General features: G+C 33.8%; 1 protein-coding gene across 1 annotated transcript in view; it reads right to left on the reverse strand.

Moving 5' to 3' along the window:
• The window catches only part of STPG2 (sperm tail PG-rich repeat containing 2), a 411510-nt gene that overhangs the window by 197351 nt on the left and 196189 nt on the right, over nt 1-17970 (reverse strand). The gene's annotated exons all lie outside the window — the stretch shown is intronic.

A 17970-nucleotide genomic window follows, 5' to 3' on the forward strand; every position in this document is an offset into this window, starting at 1 on the left:
ACTCTGAATTCTCAACTACTACATCCTGCTAATCGTCCTCAGATTTTTCTTCAGATCTCTTTCTATACAGACATATTGCCATCTTCCCATTTTGGGTCCCCAGCACCTTACCAATAACACTATAATACTCCAGAAGCTCAAGTTCTAATCTGGAATCAAAAACCCTTTTATTACTTGTTTTTCATTAAAAAGTAGTAGATGCTCATTATATTTACAAACCATAAAAATAGAAAAACTAATTAATCAATCAGTTCTATAAAACCCCTTATGATTTTGCTGCATTTACTTCCATGTCTTTTAAAGTGAATAATATTCATTATTAACATACATGATTTTGTTTTACTTTTTGATGGAATCATATTCTGTAGAAATTGTTATATATTCTTTTTCTTCAATTAATATTTTACTAAAGCATCTTATCAGCAGATCCTGAGTGTTTCAGAAGTATGTTTTTTTAATGACTTTATTATATTCCATCATAATGAAAAACCTAATACCTTCATTTTACAGATGAAAAATCTGAAGCTTAGGGAGGTTAAATGATTTCCTCAAAGTCACAGAGCTAGTCACATTAGATTTAGGATGAGAAAAATAATTTCTCTATATTTCTTGTTTAATATGTTCTAACTTCACTTTAATCCACCCAACATAGCACTACTCATTTAATACTATTCCTAAAGTACTGATCATACCCTATCACCTCTCTGCTTTAAAGCACTGGCTCACAGCTCCATAGAGAAAAATATCCAAACTCTTCACCCTACTTTTCAAGATCGTTTAAAATCTAGTTTTACACCACCTTACATGTTTTCACCCCATACATGTTCCATAATGGCTATCCTATAATGTCTATACATTAATCATCTGCTCAAATTAAGCCTATATCACTACTCTAGAATACAGTATGCTAATTACAGAATCAAAGACTTATATACCTTGTTTCCCTTACCAAGATTTAATTTCCTCTTCTCTCATATATTCAAATACTAAAGTCCTTCAGGCCTGTATTCAAATCCTGTATCCTTCACAACCTTTTTCAACCACTCTAACTCATTCTAATTTCTTAGTTCTCTGAACTCCTAGAGCTTTTTTTATATATATAAATAGTAGAATATCTTCCTATTAGATGTAAATTATCTCAATTATTCATTGATATGTCAATCATTCCTGCAACACTAAAGAAAAATACTCAACCATACTGATTGGACTCACTCTAAATTCCTGAATGCAAATTTCAGATGAGTTGCTTTAAAATTTTTAAAAAAGCTGTATTGTAGTAAAATATTCAAAGCATAATAACTATTTGAAAGAGCACAACTTGGTATCATTAAATACATTCACAATGTTGTATAATCATCACCACTATCTATGCCCAAAACGTTTTCATCATCCCAACAAGATTCTGTACCCATTAAATAATTGCCCCCTGTGCCTTCTCCTCAACACCTGGAAATCTCTACTTTCTATGTATTTGCTTATTCTAGGTACCTCATATAAGTAGAATTATACTATATTTGTCCTTTTGTGTCTTATTTCATAAGCATGATGATCTCAAGGTCTATTCATGTTACAACATATACCAACATTTCATTCCCTTTTATGGCTGAATAATATTCCATTGTATGTATGTAATATGTTTTATTTATCTACTCATCCTGGATGGACACTTGGGTTGTTTCCATCTTTTTAGCTATGAACATGGATGTACAAACATAAGTTCAAGTATATGCATTCAGTTCTTGTGGATCTATACATTGCAGTGTAGTTGCTGGGTCACATAGTAGTTCTATGCTTAACCATTTGCAAAAACACTACACTGTTTTCCATAACATATGCACCATTTTCTATTCCCATCATCAAAACACACGGTTTCAATTTCTCCACATCCTTGCCAACATTTGTTATTTATTGTTTTTTTAAATTATTATAGCCATACTAGTAGTTGTGAAGTGGTATTTCATTTTGCTTTTTTCATTTCTCTAATGTCTAGTGATACTGAGCATCTTTTCATGTGTTTATTAGTCATTTGTGTATCTACATTGGACAAATATCTACTTAAGAACTTTGCCCATTTTTTTTAAATTGGCTTGTTTGGTTTTTTGTTGTTGAGTTGTAGGAGGTATATATAGAACTTCACTCTTTTGCATGTGGATATCCAGTTTTCCTAGCACCATTTGTTAAAAAGATTATCTTTGCCCCCATTGAATAGTCTTGGCACTTCTGCTGAAAATCAACTGATCACATATATGAGGGTTTATTGTTATGCTTTCTATCTCATTGGTCTAACTGTTCATATGCAAGTACCATATTATTTTTATTACTACAGCTTTGTTTTAAGTTTTGAAGTCAAGAAATGTGAATCCTCCAACTTTATTCTTCTTTTTTAAGGTTGTTTTGGCTAACCAGGCCCCCTTGCATTTCCTTATATATTTGAGGATTGGCTTTTCAATTTCTGAGAAAATGGCTGTTGGAATTTTGACACAAATTGTGTTGAGTCACTTTGAGGAGTGATCTAAACAATATTAAACCTTCCTATTCATGAACACAGTTGAAAGCTTAAGGCCTTCTCGGGTCTTTTGTACGCCTGACTTTTCCTGGGCATCCCCTGTGTGCATGGCTGTTTTTGAATGACCGAAAAATAACCGGGTTCTGTCCTTTTAAATATCCTGGAAGGATACTAGGGACTAAAAGAATGGTTATCTGCCTTTGGTGCACCAAGCTGATCAGTATGCAATCAGAACACAGAGTCCCAATATTTGAAATACAAAGTCCTTACTGCCCACCCTGGCTCCAACAACCCAATCCAGAAATAGGTTTCCATCCCCACTGTTGCCTGCCATGGGTAGAGTGTGAGGGTTGAGCAGTTGCTTCTGCACTAAAGGCCGCAATGGAAAGATATTAACAGCAATTTACCAGCCAAGCTATCCTCTTGATACTGCTGTGTTCAAATAAACTCCAGAGTTCTAAAACAGACACTTGAATTTCTGCTAGTACAACTGTTTTGTAGTAGAGGGACATTTCTGGTGCTTCCTACTCCATCATCTTTCCTGACTTCATTCCTCATCAGATGGGTTCTTAATTCCCAAATTTCTATGTCTAGACCAGACTTCTCTCCCAATCCCCAGACTCAGATATCTAATTCCCATCTCTATGGACTCTTAACGATACCATTCATCATACTACTTCTGTCTGGTCTATGTAGTCTCCCGCTCCTAAATGACTATTTCACAACTTCTCTCTTCTCAATCACCCAATAAATCCTCACTCTCAGCCGGTTATAGTATCTACTGTCTCACTGAGAAAATTAATTGGAGGAGATTTCCATAGACCCTCCATTACCATCTGCCCAACTACCAGCATCAGCACATACAACCTTTTCTCCCCTGCCTGTTATCATAGATCTAAACTCAAGGCCATGAATGCCAGACCCGAGAATCATCGAGGCCACCCTAGAATCTGCTTACCTCATTCATGACACAGGAATATCCTGTGGCTAGTTTTGCTGACCATATTTTTGGAAACACCACTCTGGGTAAATGGGTGACTGAGGTTAATGAGGTCAAATTAAACCAACCAACAAGGTTAATTCTGGCTTCTGCTCATCTTCAAACTCCAAAAAAAAAAAAAAAAAATCTTTTTTGTGTGTGGCAAGTTCTTGGGGGAAAAGGTGTATTTTTTAATTTTTATTATTTTCATTTACCTAATAAATACCTAATAAAAATGAGTCTTTACCTATAGCTTCTTAAGTATAAAATATTTTTTAAATCTAGCAGAGAATTGTACAACATATCTATTAGTGATTAAGGCATGTCCTCTAACAATGTACTTGTAACTGCAAACAGAGCATAATGTATAAAACCCCAAAAAACATTCTACCTGAATAAATGGTTCATGGAAAGCAACATAATAGTTCAAAGGGGAAAAACTATGCTCATGTTGCATGCTCTAGGATTTTTTTCTGTTGTAAAGATTTATCAATATCTGCTCTACAACTGAGTTATCTTTATTTTCTCTGACATAAGCCTATTTTCCACAGACATACTGCATTTTCTTTTCCCTAGTAGTATAAATTGTCCATTTCCTTAAGAAAATAAACTTTATATTCCCTTCATTTCTCTCCATCTTTGTTATGTTTATAAAATATTTAGTTCTCAAATATAGACTGGCATTGTATGTATATCTAAATTTGACCAATATTGTATTAAACAAATAAATCAGCTAAGCCTTTAAATTAATTTATATTTACTGGGCTCCCTTAATATGCTGAAGAGTGGTTGAAAGCTCTAAATTTGAATTCTTAGAAAATTATCCTCTATGAAAGATGTATAAGATCCATCTTATTTTTATGTATTCCTATCTTTATTCCATGCTATGTTCTTTGGTTTTAAACATTAAGAAGTCCATGGATAAAAGTCTTAGAAAACACAGCTCGGTCAGAGATGCTCTAAAGATGTAAAATAAATACTCATGACACCTGGCATAAGATTCACATCAACAAAGAAAACTGTGTCTTCTATTGGACAAACCAACATTGACTGAGTATATCTCTAATTCGTTTCTAATCAGAATTTTTCTCCTCTGTATTCTCTTTACTCTGCCTCTGCTTTAAAAAAAAAAAATTATCTTTTTCTCTCCTTCCTCTTCCCCGACGAGAGTTATTTCAAATCTTCCCACCTGTTGAAGGACATGAATGAATCACTCCATGACACATCCTACCTTAGCATACTGTGATGTTTTATATTTAGAAATCATTAGATAGATAAACTTATTTAAAATGCAAGAGAAGTATTCCCTCCTACATTCTTTATAGATTGTTCCAATTCCCTGTCCTTTCAGAAAATGATTTTGCCTCCTAGTTTAAGGAGAAATTAGTGTTTCTTAGGAGGAATTCCCTCAATTCCTTGTTCCTTCTTCTAATTTCAAGAAGTACAGGAGCATTTCCACTATTTCTATTTTCCTCCTTTCAATTTCAGTAGAATAAAACTGGTAATAGACCATTTAAAATAGTTTTTTAAATCTGCATACACCTGATTAAATCTCTATGTGCTTATCACATTGCCTCCCTTTTCTATTATCCTATCTTCTCTGGGAAGATGGACTCCTCTTTGCTATAGTAAGTGACTAGGAAATAAGGCAGCAAGCTACTAATGTTGATTATAACTCAAAACAATCATTTGTAAGAGCCACTTAAGAATGCACCTACTATTTCAAGACCTCTGGACTTTCTTCCAAGTAGTAAAAACATCAATTGAAAGATGTGCTCATAGATATGCCCTTTATTTATACTTGCTGCATATGACATGTCGTATCCATGAAGATGAAAACTTGGTACAGGACTTTTAATTGATAATTCAAGTCTGTCTCTTCATTAACTCATCCTTTCATCTTTTCTTCATAACAAAACCCTCTGAAAACTCCTCCCTGACCTTCCCCCAAAATAAAGTTAATTATATTACAAGCATCTTTTCTCCTAATTAAGCGCACTATAACCACAAATGCATTTTCTTATTATAACTAACGCTAGGCAGCAATTAGGTGAATGCTGTGCTCTGTGAGATTGACTCTCAAGTGCAATATGGGCTTAACTCAGACTTGTGGTTACAAGAAAGTAAATACTTTGAAAGGAAGTCCTTCTTGAAATATTCTTTGACACTAAAAACTTTCCAATTAACACTATTTTTACTTCTAAACATATGTATGTACATACACACACACACACACACACATATGCATATATATCCCTAACACAAAACAACAGATCTCCTTCTGATTAATATTTACAACACTTTATGTACAATGAGACCAAAGCACCCACTAACTCAAAAATACCAAGTTTCCAAACAAATGTATTCATGCATTATTAGTGGTCAGTGAGTTCATCCTGTTTCTGTGTAATGTGTGTTTTCCTTGTCATTTTCTTATACATATTTAACGGGGATGTAGATAGGTTGAATAGGTTGTGAGTTTAGCATCTGTTACTATAGCATTGGTCTTACATTAGCCTTAATTTACTTTATAAAATTAAGAGCAAGACACCTACTTTCTCTGACACACAGTCACCTTCACTGAAGAAAAGAAAATCTACATTACAAAGTTGTTGGTAAACATTACTAAATGAGATATGTTGTAAATGTAAGTAATTTTAATTAAAGTTATTTATAGTTATTATTTTCACATATTATTTGAAGTTATCAGTCTAGGCTTTAGGGGATCTGAATTACTGGCCTCCAATTTTTTTAAATGAGAAATAAAATGGTATGTGAAGAGATGGTGGCAGATATTTCAGGAAAAAATGATTTTAGTTTTTCAAACCATTTTAGAAGGCCATTTGTGTGAGAATAGAGAGGCCCTAGAGGATGATCTGTAAAGAAAGTATTTTTTTTTAAAGCAAATAAAAGATTCTTTTAGAAAATGAAAGATATTTGATTTTATTTTGTTCTGGCATTCCAGACAGGAAAAGTATGAAGAACCCAATAAACTACAGAGACAAGACATTTTAGATGGGAAAACAGAAAAAGGATTTAGCAAGATGACAGAAATCTGGAAATAATATACCTGCTAGGGAAGGGCACTGCAAAAGACCTAGGAAAATGGCTACATAATATTTACATTTGAATTGTTACCTGATGAGAAAGACAAAATACACTGGACAATTAAGGAAACAGTTATTCAGGCCATTGCAGAGAGTGTCATGAGAAAAGATGGAGTTGGCCTTATATCAGAGGATGTCAGGGCAGGATGGTCCTTTGCAGAAAACACATAAGGGTCGGGGGCTAATGCAAATTTATGTTCTCATAGCTCTAGAGGTAAGAAGTTTTAAAAAGGGTCTCACTGGGCTAAAATTAAGATGTCTGTGGAGCTGCATTCCTCTCTCGAAGCTCTAAGAGAGAATCCACTTCCTTACGTTTTCTAGCTTCTAGTGTTACACTCCTTGGCTCACAACTCCAGTCTTCAAAGTCAGCAGTAGCATGTTAAATCTCTCTCACAATGAATCACTCTGAGCCTCCTGCTTCCCTCTTACATTTATAAGGATTCTTGTGATTATACTGGTCCCCCTTGATAAATCCAGGATAATCTCCCTATCTCAAAATCAGCTGATTAGCAGCCTGTAATCTTAATTATTCCTGCCACGTATTATGGGTTGAAATGTGTCACCCAAAAAGATATGCTGAAGTTGTAACTCTAAAGACCTCAGAATGTGACCTTATTTGGAAATAGTGTTGTTGTAGATTAGTTAAAATAAGCTCGTACTGGAGGACTGTGAGTCCTTAATCTGGTATCAACTTGCTCTTATAATAAAAGCAGACAATATGACACACAGAGGGAAGATAGCCACGTGACCAAGTAGGCAGGGACTGGAATGACACATCTACCAGCCAAGGAAGGCCAAGCAAACACCAGAGACTAGAAGAGGCAATAATGGATTCTCTTCCACAGGTTTCAAAGGGAGCATGCCCTCTGCTGACTTCTTTATGGGAACTTCTTGCCTCTAGAGCAGTGGCTATAAATTATTGCTTTAAGGCATCCAGTTTGTGATTGTTATGGCAGCTTTAGCAAATGAGTACACCTTGTAACAAGACATAGTCACAGGTTCTGAGGATTAGGATGTATCTTTGGGGAGGCCACTATTCTACTACCACAGTCAGTTGGGGAAATGATAAAAAATAAAAGACATTTTCCCTCTAATTAAGAAAGAACAAGAAAAAAAATTTTTTTGAAGAGATGGAAATGATGGCCTTTTTTCCTCCTAATTTACACAGCATCCTGAGGCTTTTATCTTCCTGGAACCTCTATTAAGAATTCCAGAATTCACTTAGCAACAATTTTTCACCACCACTTTTTTGCTGGTTTTACTATTAAGTGAATTAAATGTTTAACTAATATATATGGCTACAATTTAGGAAAATATAACCGAAATAAAAAAATGCATAGCCAAAGTACAGACTAGTAGACTGGGAAAAAAAATCTACTCCATCTTCAGGGTCCTTGGGTTTTAAAACATGGAAACATAAGTTTCCACTTCAATTTTTCAAGGTTATTTTTAAGATTTCATATTGTGGTAAGAACACAACATAAGATCTATTCTCTTAAAAAACATTTATGTGTACTTTATTGTTGACTAGAGGTGTATCTAGATCTCTAGAGCTTACTCATCTTGCTTAATTGAAACTTCATGCCATTGATTAGAAACTACCCCTTTCCCCCCTCCTAGTCCATGGGAACCACTGATTCCACTGATTCTATGAATTTGACTATTTTAGATACTTTGTACAAGTGAGAACATACAGTATTTGTTGTTCTGAGACTGACCTATTTAATTCACTATAATGCCCTCAAGGTTCATCCACGTTGTCCCATTATACAGAATCTCCTTCTTCTTTAAGGCTGAATAGTATTCCAATATATATATACAATACATTATCCATGTATCTGTCAACGGATATTTAGGTTGTTTCCACACCTTAGCTATTGTAAATAGTTCTGCAGTAAACATGGGAGTACTAAAATCTCTTCAGAACTCTGATTTTAATTTTTTCAGATAAAAAAGTAAAGTAGGATTGCCAGATCATATGGTAGTTCTTTTTTAAATTTTTTGAGGAAACTTCATATTGTTTTCCATAGCAGCTGCACCATCTACATTCCCACCAACAGTGTGCAAGGGTTCCAGTTTCTCCACATTCTTGCCAACACTTGTTGTCTTTTGCTATTTTTGATAAAAGCCATCCTGACAGGTGTGAGATAATATCTCATGGGGTTTTGATTTGCATTTCCTTGATGATTAGTGACACAGAGTGTTTTTTAACATACTGTTGGGTCATTTATATGCCTTCTTTGGAGCAACATTATCTACTTAAGTCCTTAGCCCATTTTTTAATAGTTATTAGAGATTTTGGGGCTATTGAGTCGTAGGAGTTCCTTATATATTTTGGAGATTAATCTCTTATCAGATACGTGGTTTGCAAATATTTGTTTCCGTTCCATAGGTTATCTTTTCATTTTGCTTCCTTTGCTATAAAGAAGCTTTGGAGTTTTTAAAGATATATTTAAATATGTATTCAGTGCAGCTAGTGTCTAACAACACTTTTATTGGTGGCAGGATTTCTTTCCTTTTTCCTTATTTTTAAAGAAAAATATATTTCTAAAGATCTTTTAACCCTACAGAAACAAAATGACTCATTTTGTATTTTTCATTCTGTCAGATTTATCTTTCTCCTTCTTAATAGAGTAGGATTAACACATTTGAGATAAAGCACATTCTATGCGTTCCCTAGTGACCAATCTTTACAGGAACATTAGGTTCAGACCTGTTCTGCCCATACAGCTAGCAGCTGATAACAGAAGGGAAAGGAGAACATGACTGGGGACAGCTAAAAAAAATGAGAGCTTTTGTCCTAATAGGAAGCATTCTCCCTATGAAAAGAATCTCATTTGCCTTATAGAGGTGAACACCATTAACAAATACACACACACTTACTTCAATTATGAGGAGCATGAAGCTAAAATGCCCCAGGGGAAAAAAAGATACAGAAAGAAAATCTTATTTTACAACAGCAGTGGAAAAGAAAATCAAAGCTATTGCCTCTCTCCTATTTGAAAAATACTTTACATTAAATCCAAACTAAATACAGACTAAAAGTATTCCAAACTGAAAACTAAAAATTGCCTCAAGACAAAAAAACAGAACAAGTCATTCAAGAACTCTTCAATTTCTTGTGAAATATTTTCATTTCCTTAGCTATCATTATCAGATTATGCAAAGATATATTATTGTTAAAATCTTACGGCTAAAAGAGAACAATGTATTACAGTTTTTGCATAAGTGTTAACACATCTCCTTGCTCTCATATTCAAAGCTTCTTGATTAAATCTGTCTAATGTTCTCTCAGTCTTGACTCTCAGAAGACCTAACTGCAAATATAATATTCTGTGTTATATATTCAAAAAGAAAAACTGGATACAAATATTAATACTAGAAAATAAGAGCCTTCTACCCCAAGAATGAAATAAAGACCAGCACGTAGTTACCTATACAGTGTTAGTTACTTATGTAGCATATAGGTGCTAATGGTAAATTTAAACATGCTGCCCAAACATCTGGACCTTGGATTTTAGAAAACAGGAGACTAATCATTTTAAATACAAAGACAGGCTAAAATACAGGCTAAAATTCTATACAAGCAAAAGATTATTTAAATCTAATGGCAAGGATTTTAAAGCTTTCCAGTATATTTAAATGTTAAGTAATGCTACACATTTCTATTGTGTAGTTTACTGAATTTCACATCAAAGCTTTATGAGATGCATTTAAGTAAGGACAAATATAAGACCTATAAGCAGGGTAACCAAATGTTCCAATTTGACTAGCATAGTCTTATTTTGTGCCTTTTGTCTGAACATTAATAGAGCTCTTTTTCTCTCAAAGGCCTCTTAAATGAGTAATATTATATGATCACTCTATCTAAAAGAATTAAATCAGGAAGGCTATGCTGCAAATGAGTTGTACCTTCTAAAAATGTTTTAAGTTATGTTTATAATTTAAGAAATTAAAAAAAAATAGGTAAGACAGACTATTTACATCTAGTGATTTACTCATAGTATGGCACTACTTAACTGGTAGCAGAACCCTCTGCTCTAAGTTGGCTGCAACTCCAAATTGTTTTTCTTGTCTCAGCTTAGTATATTTTAGGTAATTGAAAAGGGCAGGGAAAGGTTGATAATAAGGGAAACAGAAATCCAAACAGGAATGCACATGTCTTCTCAGAAATCCAAATTTAGGAAATTCAAGTCTACCAGTTTAGATGCTCAGGAAAGTGAAGCAAATTGAAACTTAAATTACAGGAGCATTACAGTGATATGGGAAGGAATGTAAAGAAAATGAGAGGTGTGAGGAAGCAGAAATGGTTTAAAGTAATTTCAATTGCTTTTTCTAATTGGAAAAGGGGAGATTCTACAAACAATAGATCAATGTTCCTGTTTGCTACTCTGTGGAATAGTGAGCCATAAATATGGTCTATCTAGACTTTATCAAGGCAGTTGAATAATTTCTCACTATATCAATGCACAAGGGCTGTATTATTTAATGTAAATATACATAGTTCACATTTGGCTATTCCACATACCACACTGTAACTCTCGTATGAATCAGTCCAGACAAAAGCACACCTGTCCTAGGCAACTACTTAGACAAAGTCAGATTATGCTCAGCCTTCAGCCTTCACTCTTTGACCTCAGTTGTTATTTTTTTAATACCTATAGGAATTAATATTTCTCTAGACTCATCTGATCTTTGCTTTTACAGCTTATTAAACTCAGCTTCAAAATTCACTTCAGGGTCTTATTCCCCTCATATAGTCATTTCTGTTATTCCAGCGACAGGCACTCCCTCTTCCATCTCCAGCTCCATAGAGTGAACCCATGACCAGCCCTACCAGGAAAGGGAACTCATTCTATATGACGTTATGCAAATTACTGATTAATTATCAACATTAACCAGTAGGATATTGCTCTTGATTTTCTTGACATCACTGTGTTCAGCATTTTTTATCTTCATCTTAAATGATGCTACTGAAGTCACATTTTTCATTGCATAAAGATTAAACATTTTAAATATGGTCTGCAAGGCCTACATGATTTGACGCAAGCCCACTTCTCCACCCTTGTCTTGTACCTCCCTTCCCTACTCTCCATTTTAGCCACACTTCCCTTTTTTCAGTTCTTTGAATGTGCTCTGCTCAGAGTCATAGAACATAGTGGTGCCTCTGCCTGGATCACTCTTCAAACCCAACCTCCACAACACACTGCACACATACACAGAGAGTAAGCTTTCACAGACCTCAGTTCAGTTGGCACTTACCTAGGGTGGCCTTCCTAATCTGAAGACTAAAACAGACCCCCTCTGTATACACTTCCACAGTATCCTTTACTTTTATTCACAGCACTGACTTTGGTTTGCAATTATAAAGTATTTGTATAGTAGCTGATCTCCCTGTCCAGACTATAAGACATGTTAGGTCAGAGGCTGTATGAATTTTGTGCACTACTGTATCTGTCATATTCAGCCCAATGCCTTAGTACAAAGCAAATATACCACAAATAATTGTTCTTTTGGAGGTTAAAGGATACAAGGCTGGAAGGATCGAGGATATATCTTACGAGAGAATTGGTATCCAAAATAACCTCAGTAGGACAAGTAAACTACACTACAAAGGAAATACAGCAGGAATAAAGTTTAGGTCCTGCAGTTAAGACTAAAGAAAGAACTGCACAAGATGAGTGGGAGTAATTAAAAGTGTATGTGTGTAAAAGAAGTGGTGATTGAATTTTTACTAATATAGTAAGAAACATGTCTGGGTTTTTTCCTTACCATCTATCTTGCTCCTCTCAAGAGAAAAAAGTGTGTTGATTGATATAATTAATAGCAACTAAATTCCTCATTAACCAGGAAATAAGGCCATGGCATTGACAAAAACATTTGTGCCTATCTTACTTACCCTTTTTCTTTGCTTCTTAGACACAGATGCATCCAGACCAAGGGATGCCAGGTGGTAAGTGATAAATGGTAAATCTAAACATATCACTTACCCTCCACATAATAAGACTATGTAGGGCCCTGTCATAGTCTCCAACTTAGTGTTTAGTGCTGATACTCTATAATTCTTAACTTTTGTCCTATATTTGTGTTCAACTAAGTATGGAGAATATAGCTAACATGTAATCACAAGTAATCATACATAGTGCAGAGACTTCTCTGGATGGTCATAAAGAATAGCCATGATCGATAACAGAGGCCTAGTCAATATGATTGCTAAAGAGCTGTTGCAAATCTTGGTCTGAATTAATAATGTAGAATGTAGAACAAGAACAATAATGAGACTCTACTCAGAACTGCTCAGAACACTCCCTGTATACTGTCTAATCTTAGGAACTTCACTTTAAGTGATGTATTGAGAAAGACAGGACGTGTTCAAGATTGTGTTATTATTCTTAATTGTTCACTGTCCTTCCTTTAAGAGGCTTGTAGATCTCTGCCCTTTGCTGTGTGATTTAGAGCACATTCAAGTGGCAGGTATGTATTTCCCTATCCCATCAATGTTAGATATGACTATGTGACTTGCTTTAGCTTAAAAAAAATGAGTAAAAGCAAAATATATGAGCAAAATATAAGTAAAAGATATACAGCAGTTTGGAGCAAATTTTACACTTTTTCCTCTATTAAATGGCATCACTTAGGGGCTGCTCCTTCAGCCTGCGTCCTAAAATGAAGATATATGGAGGAAAACTTCAGCAAATAAATAGCTGACCTATTATATGAGTGAAAAATTAACCTCTGTTTGTATAACCACTAAGATTATAGGGTTGTTTGTTACCACAGGAAAGCCTAGAGAAGTTGGACTAATAGTGTCAGATAAACTGAATAATTAAAAACTTCAAGACCATTTCATATTAGGTACAGTTGAAGAAACTGGGATGTTATATTTACTGAAGAAAAAATGTAGATGGACACTGTAGCACTCAATATTTAATGAGTGGTCAAATATAAAAGCAGTAGAACTATTCTGGGTATTCTTACTGGGTTAAATTAGGACCAATAACTGAAAGCTTTAGGAAAATCCAATTCAGCTGAATATTAGAGAGAATCTTCTAACTTGCAGAGGTGGTAAAAAAAAAAAAAATGAAATTAGCAGTTTTAAGGTGCTTGAAAATTTTCCTGACACTGGGAGGTTCAAATAGCTCAATATATTTAGTTGGGGATATTTTTAAAGGATTTAAATATTGGTTGGGTCAATAGACTATATGGCCTCTTTTAACACAAAATGCAAAATTTATAACAAAATACAGGACATCCAAACCAACCTTTCTCAAAGACTCATTGTCCATTACATGTTGGTTTTCTTCCCCTCATTACTGTTATTTATTCAGTCATTATGAGCAGTTATTGGTAAACAGAGGAAAGATTCCTTTTAAATAAATCATATGCTTCCAAAATTAATAATCTAAGACTGGGTATAGCAGTCAAATATGAGAAAGAAACACCTATTCACAAAGATTAAGATTAAATATTTAAAACAGTTGAAATTTAAATTAAATTAGGAAATTACAAATACAAAATTGCTTTTGTTCCTAAATATTTAAAAATAAAACACTCTTACTAATGAGTACACAGAGATTAATAAAATGAACATTCATTGTATGTAGAATATGATTTCTACTACTTCATTTATGAGTCTACAGTGTATTTATAGGCATTAACAAAACTAAAAGGATATTTAATGATTTTAATTTTTCCATCCAATATAGAATTTGTTAAAGAATTTTAAAATCAAAATAAACCAACTTTTAATTAAAAATTAATGAATTACATCTTCAGAAGAATGTTAATTCTTGCTTTTATAGGAAAAATAATTAGCAATTAAGTTTTCTTTTAGTACTTGTTTTTTTGTCAAACAGATAAATTCAATGCCATCTTAAATAATTAACATGTTTAACTGGCTGCTAACATCTGTTTCTTCTATCTCTTCTAATTATTTTTTATATTTAATTTAGCTATCATAACACATGTTCAATTTTATCACATACAATTTGTTTCAAGTAGGTAGTTCACTTAACAAGTAAATATTCATTACATTTCAATAATTCAAAATAAATGTAAGTATTTTTAAGGTGTGAGAAATATCTCACTATCATATCTGTAATCTTAAAATATTCAGCATAAGTAACTGTAACACATTTTTGGATACTCATAAGAAAATTTTCTTTTGGCCTCAAATTTAGAAGCTCAGTGATTTTATGGCTTAAAAAGCAAATGAAACTCAGCTGTTGATAATTCAAGAAGAGGCTTTATAGTGTTTATTCCATTACTAATTATGCTTCTCTTTTCCCTCTATTAAAATACTGACTAAATAGCAAGTACAATGCATTCTTTTAATCAGTTTTTCCATTTTATACCTATAACAAACCCACAAAGGAGTGCAGTAAATGAACCAGGGAGTTTGATTTTATTTTCCTTTCTTCTAGTTTAAATTTTCTTAAGGTCCTGTCATTTATCCTCAATGATTCCCATTTCATTTGGAAACGGGAAAAAATTTTAGAAGACACTGAGTATCTCTGACAACTAGACGTGGCAGCCAGTTTTAACAATAAACTATTGTTGCTATTGGAGTTTAAATTTTACAATATTTGCTACACTTAATTACAAAAGATAGCAAGGAAATATATCTTATATAATTTACATTTCCATGTAGTTTATTATTCATCTTTAACACTTAGAAAATTGGTATTGTGAAAGCAATTTTCCCTAAAATCAGATATCTGCTTTGTCTTCAAAGTTAGGAGATCACTTTACATTAAATGAGCATTTGAATAATGTGTTAATCAGTTTTTTCATGTTATACTTATAACACGTCCACATCTTTTGTTAGTCTGATTGGTCTTTTTCTACAAATTTGGCATTTTAGAGGAAAAAGAAGTTATTGAAACTCAACAAAGGTTAAGAAGGAGTCAAGTGATGAGAAGAGAAAATTAGAAACACTGCAATGAAAGTAAAACGTAAAGGAAACCCCTTTATTCTAGGCCCATACAGATGCTATGCCAATGAAAATTTTAAACACAGAGCAAATAGAAGCTTGAAATGGGTGGATGCATACAATGAAGCTTGCTCTCTTCCAATCTTGCCAAGAATAGAACATGCCTAGGTTAACCTGATGGAGAATGAGAGCCACATGGGGCACATCTAAACTGCTCCATTGGCCCCAACAACAGCCAGTCTAGATCAACGAATTGTCAGCTGACCTCCAGCCAACATCAGCTGAGCCTCCTCCTCAACCCCTAGCTGTCCCTGGAGCAATAAACAGTTCCCACCCAATTCTAGGGTAGGTTGCTACAAGATAAAACTGGAAAAAAAAATCAGATGGTTTTAAAATTATTAGGTGCAAATTTTGGATATTCTAAACTATAATTGTTACCCTAAGTAGAAGAAAATACACCCACTATAACACTTAACCACTAAAGGAGCCCACCCTCACAAAATACGGGGCAAAGAAAATATTCTTAGTTTCAAGTATACTTAAAATAGGTACATATTCTTAAAATTTTTTTAGAGGGAGGTAATTAGGGTTTTTATTTTTTTTTTTAATGAAGGTACTGGGGATTGAACTCAAGACTCCATGCATGAAAATATGTATATATTCTTATATTGTCATACATTTGATTATATCTATTCATATATGTTTTAGAAACTCTGAAAGATACTATGATTTAGTTGAAAGTGATGCATGGGTTTCAGTTACAGATAGGCCTGAATTCAAATCCTCTGTCTCTGCCATTTATTACTATTTATTTATTATTATTAGTGGTTTATTTATTATTGCCATGGGTACATAATTAAAATTTTCTGTGCTTGTTTCCTTCTATAAATCGGGACTTGATATTACTCCATAAAATCAATACTTAAACAAAATATTACAGGCAATCAATTTATTCATTAATTCTTTCATTAATTCATTAATTGACCAAGTATTTATTAAGCATTTTTAGGTCCAAGGGTTAATAGATTAAGGACATTAAGGACAGTTTTTCTCTAAGTTATTATGTGAAGTAGCAGATGACTGCATTAAGAGCAACAATTTTAAGCTGGCTTTGAGAAATAGAAAGATCTGTTTTGTGCATTAATGATGTGAAGGAAAAACTGGGCTGGTATGACAAGATAACTCGTAAGTCTAGGAATGTGAAGGAGAGGCTGGGCTGGGCTAACAAGTCTAAGTATTGGAATACTGATCTGAGTTCTGCTAGACTAACTTGTAAATCTAGGTTAATTAGTGTTGGTTTGCTGTTTATGTGTTTTTGCTAGCCAGCTGGATTTTCAAAGATACATATCTGGCTTTGGAATGTTGGTTTGCTGCCTCCCCGCCTCCACTTTTGTGATGATAATGCTGCTAAAGCTGTTCCATGCCTATTGGCCGAATACCCCAAGCTTGTACTTTACCCTATAAAACCTCATGCGCACGCCTTTGAGGTGCTCAGAGCTTCGGAGCAGAAGCCCCTCTGAGCCCGCCGGCGTAATACATCTGAGGACTCCAACCCTCCGAGTGGTGCTTGTTTCTTGACTGGCCTGTCGTTTCCGTAACAATGAAACCATATCATCATCACTGTTTTTACAGTCAAAAAACATACTTCTTTCATATGCCTTTTTTTCCTATGATTTCCTAGTTTCAAGCTAACTTTTAATTTCTTTTCAGAAGCAACGCTTTGTATTTTCCTTTTTACAAAACACAGTACAAAACTCCATGACTGAAGGAAGACTACACTTTCAATGAAGCATTTATGTAAGACTGCAGTTGATGTTATTTCTAACACTAACAATGAAATAGCTATATCATTTTCATAAGCATACACTGCAGTATTTAAAGTCAATTCCATAAAGAAAAATGTTCACATACTATAGGAATGACGAACTTGAAAGATAAAATTATCCAATGATAAGGACAGTCTTCAGCATTCATGCTATTACATTCATACTTATCACAAAGCAACAAAGCAAAATTTTATTATTTTACCACTTAACATAGTTTAATTCAGAAAGTAAAACACCCTTTATATTTAAGTCATTCATATTGCAATACTCAAAAAAGTTTTTAAGGTGTATATTTTATTACCAGAATGTTAGATTTATGACTTTCACAACATCTATAAACATTAAATGTGAAAAATTCACATTTCATGGAATAATTATTTTTAAAGTGTTATCTCCTTTTAAAAGAATTAAAAATATGTTAGCAAAAACAGTCACATTTCACTCTAAAATTAATACATTCATACTTTTCTTTGAAAAGTTCAATGAAAGAGCCCCCCCCCAAAAAAAAACCCTCTAATTGAATTTTATAAAGGTGTTGTGGAGCCGGCTGGCATTCTCTGGAATCATAAAACTCCCACCCCTGGGCTCTCAGGGTACCCATTGACACCTTAACTCCCACT

The sequence above is a fragment of the Camelus ferus genome, chromosome 2 (assembly GCF_009834535.1).
Source record: "Camelus ferus isolate YT-003-E chromosome 2, BCGSAC_Cfer_1.0, whole genome shotgun sequence".
In the NCBI taxonomy this organism is placed as follows: domain Eukaryota; kingdom Metazoa; phylum Chordata; class Mammalia; order Artiodactyla; family Camelidae; genus Camelus; species Camelus ferus.